This window comes from Canis lupus, chromosome 23 (genome assembly GCF_011100685.1).
Source record: "Canis lupus familiaris isolate Mischka breed German Shepherd chromosome 23, alternate assembly UU_Cfam_GSD_1.0, whole genome shotgun sequence".
Classification (NCBI taxonomy): Eukaryota; Metazoa; Chordata; class Mammalia; order Carnivora; family Canidae; genus Canis; species Canis lupus.
This window is the reverse complement of record NC_049244.1, coordinates 29,638,678-29,644,688: the sequence shown is the minus strand read 5'-3', so window position 1 is coordinate 29,644,688 and position 6,011 is coordinate 29,638,678.

Sequence of the window (6,011 nt, the reverse complement as noted above, 5' to 3'; positions counted from 1 at the left end):
TGTATTATTATTCATGGTCATCTCTTATGATCTTTTGCATTTGTATCAGTTGTAATGTCTTTTATTTCTAATTGTATTTGAGTCTTTTCCATTTTGTCTTGGTTAATCTAGCTGTCTATTTTGTTTATCTTTTATTTTTTAATTTTAACTTTTTTATTCTTTAAAGATTTCATTTATTTATTTGACATAGAGAATAAGAGAGAGCATAAACAGGGGGAGTGGCAGGCAGAGGGAGAGGGAGAAGCAGAGATCCTGGTGCAGGGCTCTGCCTTAGGACCCTGAGATCATGATCTGAGCCTAAGGCAGATGCTTAACTAGCTGAGCCACTTAGGTGCCCCTATTTTATTTATTTTTTTAAAAAGCTCTTATTTGGGGACACCGAGGTGGCTCAGTTGGTTAAGTATCTAACTCGGTTTCAACTCAAGTCGTGATCTTATGGGTCATGGGATGGAGCCAGGTGTGGGGCTCCACACTTTGCAGGAGTCTGCTTGAAGATTCGCTTCCTTTGCCACTCCCCCTACTGGTGTACACACACACACTCTCTTTCTCTAGCTAGAATGAATAGATAAATCTTTAAAAAAACTTTTTTAAAGCTCTTATTTTCATTGATCTTTCCTATTGTCATTTTAGTCTCTATTTCATTTGTTTCACTTGGATCTTTGTTATTTATTTCCTTCTACTAACTTTGGGTTTAATTTGTTTTTGTTTTTCTAGTTCCTTGAAGAATAAAGTTAGGTTGATTATTTGAGATCTTTCTTTTTTTCTTAATGTAGGCATTTATTGCTATTGTCTCTTAGAACTGTTTTTATTGTATCTCATAAGTTTTGGTAAGTTGGGTTTCCATTTTATTTGTCTCAAAAATTTTTTTGATTTCTCGTTTGATTTCTTCTTTGACCCATTAGTTGTTGCTTAATCATCACCTATTTGTGAATTTTCAGGTTTTCTTCTTGTAATTGACTTCTAGTTTCATATCATTGTGGTCACAAAAGAAGCCTGATATGATTCTAATCTTCCTAAATTTATTAAAGCTGCTTTGCAGCCTAACGTATGATCCTCCCCAGAGAACATTGCATGTGTGCTTGCAAAGAATGTGTATTCTGTTATTTTTGGATGGAATGTTCTGTACGTGTCTGTTAGGTCCATTGTTCTAACATGTATGGCTTTTCTCTCTGGATGATTGGCCAACTTATCTTTGAAAAAGGTGCAAAATAAATTCAGTGGAGAAAGGTTGGTCATTTGAACAAATGGTGCCTAAGGCATTTGGAATTCATCCATGCTGTTGCATATTTCGGTAGTTATTTCTTTTGTATTACTGAGAATTATTTCATAGGGTGGATATGCCACATTTTATTTATCGATTTATCAGTTAAAGGAGATTTAGGTTGTATTTGGTAATTATAATTGTTATATAAATAATCATGGGTAGGTTTGTGTGTGAACATAAGTTTTCGTTTCTCTTAGGTTAATACCTAGGAGTGGGATTGTTAGGTCATTTGGTAAGTGTATGCTTAACTTTGTAAGACACTGATAAACAGTTTTCCAAATGGTTGTAACTTACTGAGTTTCCATAAGCAATGTATGTGTCTTCCCATTGCTCAGTGTTGTCACTTACACTTGGTATTGCCATTATTTTTTATTTGCCCATTTTATTGTGTGTGAAGCAGTATTTCATTGTAGTTTTAATTTTCTACTTTCTAATGGTTAATAATTTTGACTTTTGATGTCTAATGATTTATTTGATATATGTTTATTTTCTTCAGTAAAGCCTGTCTGTTTTGGGGGGTGATTGTTTGCTTACTGAGTTTTGAGAATGGTTATTATATATTTGGAATACAAATCCTATATCAGACACCTAAGTTGCAAATATAGTTTTTGTAAGTGTGTGGCTTATCTTTTCATTTTCTTGATGTGTCTTTCAAAAGGCAGAACAGCATTATCTACAAAAGCCAAATTATGGAAATAGATCTAATATCCATTGATGAATGGATAAGGAAGATATGGTATATATTTACAATGGAATATTACTCAACCACAAAAAAGAATGAAATCTTGTCATTTGCAACAACATGAATAGAGCTAGAGAGTGTTATGCTAAGTGAAATAAGTCAGTCAGAGGAAGACAAATACCATATGATTTCATTCATATATGTACTTTAAGAAACAAAACAAATGAGCAAATGGAAAAAAAAAAAGAGAGGCAAACCAAGAAATAGACTCTTTTTTCTTTTCTTTTTTAAGAAATAGACTCTTGACTATAGAGAACAAATTAATGGTTAAGACTCTTGACTATAGAGAATAAATTAATGGTTACCAGAGGGGAAGGGGATAGAGGGATGGGTGAAAAAGGTGATGGAGATTAAGGAGTGCACTTGTCCTATCATTACATATTGTATGTAAGTATTAAATCATTAAATTCTACACCTGAAACTAATGTTACGCTATATGTTAACTGATTGGAATTTGAATAAAAACTTTTAAAAAAGAGCAGACGTTATGAATTTTGATAAAGAGCAATTTAACATTTTTTTCCCTTACCAAATCTGCCTTTGGTGTTGTGTTCAAGAAATCTTCATGTTAATTCAATGTCACAAAATTTTTTCTTTAAAATTTTCTTCTAGATATTTTGTAAGGTTAGGTTTTTACCTTTAGGTGTATTATCCATTTTGATTAATATTTGTATGATGTGTGAGCTATGGGTTAAGATCCTTTTTTTAGTTGAATGTCTAGTTGTTCCAATATCATTTACTGTTCAGTTCACTGATACCTTATTATATATATATTTAGAGAGCCAGGGGTGGGGAGATGGGAGAGGGGCAGAGGAAGAAGGAGAGAAAGAATCCTAAGCCAGCTCCAAACCCAGTATGGAGCCTGACTTGGGGCTTGATCTCACAACACAGGTTAGATCTGAGTCAAAATCAATAGTCAGATGTTTAAACAACCGAGCCACCCAGGCACTCCTCTCTTCAGCTATACTAAACCAGTTTATTTTTAACACCCCAACTGAATTTTCATTTTTATTTATATTTTTTATTTCTAAAACTTCAATTTGTTAACTTTTAAATTCCAGCAGTTCTTTTTGATATAAAGGTCTTTTTTTTGTCTTTAGCTTTATCTTTTATTTCTTTATTATTTTTTAAAGACTTTACTCATTTATTCATGAGATACACAGAGAGAGGGAGAGAGAGGCAGAGACACGGGCAGAGGGAAAAGCAGGCTCCATGCAAGGAGCCCAACATGGGACTGGATCCTGGGACTCCAGGACCAGCCCCCGGCCGAAGGCAGGCACTAAACCACTGAGCAACCCAGGGATCCCCTCTTTTATTTCTTTAAACATTTCATTTGTGTTTTTATATTTTGTATCTGACAGTACAGTATATTTTCATGGTGATTCATTTCCCTGTGTACTGGTGGTTCTGTACTGTGTGATCATATCTAACTGGCCTCCTTCTGTGAGATTGCTCAGAGATTCAAATGGAGTTGCTGTCATCAGATAGGACTTGTATGTGTTTCTACTGGGAGCATGTGGGGGTCCTGGTCTAGAGCACTTTCATTTCTTTTGAGAATGTAAGTTTAATTCAGAGGACTTAAGTTAGGTTCCCACCTTGCTCTCAGTTTAGTCCTCCTTTTCTAATGCTGACTTTGACATTTTCCCTCAAGGAAATACTGGTTTTGATCTTCCTCATTGCTCATCTTTCTGGTTATAGTTTTTTCACTTCTTCTCCCCCTCCTTCCACTGAACATGAGCTATTTGATGCTACTTTCTTGTGAGCTCAGCAATGTTTTGTAAAGATTGATTTTTGTTATTTATTCAGGATCTAGTTATATTTTAATGAATGTACTTTACAGAATATGTATTAGCCATATTACAGGAAGCAAAGATCTGTTTTATTCTTTTTTTAAAAAATACTGTGCCTGGCAATGGTCACATGAGTCACATCTGAATATTTTTGTTATAGTTAAGACAAATAATGTACTAATTCCAGTTCAAGAGCAGTTTTTCCTCCTGTTTTATATAGCCATCTTGTATTGACAGAGTGGGTGAGACACACCATCAGCCATTCATCTTCAGAAAGTCTGTAAGAAGAAACATCCTAGAAAACAAGCCAGTTGTAGAGTATTATTTGTTCTTTATGCTCTCTTAGGGTGGAGAACATTGACTTCTTTTTACTCAGTCATTTTAGGAAAAAGGAAAACATACTGTTAAGCGACCAACCTCATCAGCACATGCTGTCCCATAGCTAGAAACAATAATGATTTCCATGGTCATAGCTTCTATGAGAGGTGAATATGGATGTTGTCCGGAAAGCCTGGCTCTGTTCTTTACTCTGGGAAAAATGGGTGGAGGGTTTCATATGTCTCCTGAACTTTGACCTTCTCCCTCTTTAACTATTATAGGTCTGCCCTATGTTAAGTAAGCCACAGAGGGCTATCAAGAACTGGATTCTGATGTGGATTCAGTGCAAAATTGTGAGGAAGTTGTAGTCAGGAGATATAGCTATATGACCTTTTCAGAGACTACTTTTCTCATAAGCATGGCTTTCCCCCCACCCCAGTTTGCTTGCTTTTTTTCAAACCTGTTTTGTTTAACACAAACTTGATCTTTCCTTCCCCTTTCTCTATAAATCTAATTTCTGGGCAAAGAGAAAAGATAATTTGTTACATGCTTGTTGCAAGACTGGTTCAGGTTTTTCCTGGAACTAACACCATGAACAGACAGAAAGGTCCTGTGTTTTTAAGAAAGATAATAATTTTTAAAATGTATTCCAAGGGTACACTGTGACAGATTAAAATTGCTAGATAAATACAGATTGCCTCTATTTTTCTTTGCTAAATGTAGCAGCCCTCATCAGAAACCATGTTAGAGACTTTACAGAATTTTCCTTGACTAGTTATCACAATTCTACAAAGCAGGACAAACAATGGCCAAACTGGAGTTTGAATACAGTTGTATCTTGTTCTTGAGTCTAAACTGCTCTGCTTATTCAGATCACTGACTGTAGAAGTTCAAATCGTAAAGGCCAATGAGAATACATAGTGAAATTGATACTCACTTGTGCTGGGTTGACCTTTCCTTTTAGAAAGTAGGCAACTTGTCTCACCTAGGAATGAAGTCACTACCCAGAAATCAAAGGGGGACCTTAAGAGTGAGGGTGGGGGTGACTGGGTGATGGGCACTGAGGTGGGCACTTGACGGGATGAGCACTGGGTGTTATTCTATATGTTGGCAAATTGAACACCAATAAAAAATAAATTTATTAAAAAAAGAGTGAATTGTCAAAAGGCTTAACTCTCTAGAAAAGAGGTAAGAGTGAGAAAGATATTACTTTCTTTGATCTTTTTATTTTTATTCTCTGTTGTTTGAGCTAAACTGGGTTCTAAAACATAATTTTCATAAATGGCATAGTGGTAAACAGAAAGCTATTCCCTTCCACCCCCACAGCAAGCAAACCCTTCAACACCTATTTATGTAATGATCTCTGATTTTACTTTCAACAAAGGTTCTGTGATTTAATGGAATTACCTTTTTCTTTTTAAATACAAAAAAAGGAACTTTCTATTTTTCTTTAACTTTAAAAAAATATCAAAAGCTTATCCCAAATAAAATCATAGATATGGTCATATGATCATTGAAAGACTTCAGACAAGCCGTAGTTCACATTTGTGAACCAATCTGTGAGCAGTAGACATTTCCAAGAGGGAAAATCCAGTCCATAGGTCTGAAATGGTCTCTTAGTGGCCTTTCTGTTGGGCCCAGTATAGTGATAATACTGACTGTAAAGATGAAGTGAGGTCATACCATCATGCTCATGACAAAGATATAAATGCAAATTAGAGCAGTGTTTCTAGGCTTTGGCTACTCATATCACCTATGAGTCTTTTGCAATATCAATTTTCTTCTGTTATTTACTTATTCCTTTTCTTTACATCAACTTGCTTTTAAAAATAAATTTAGCTTTATCCTAAGCAATAATATCCATGACATTGAGTTTGATAAGGCAATTATATATTTG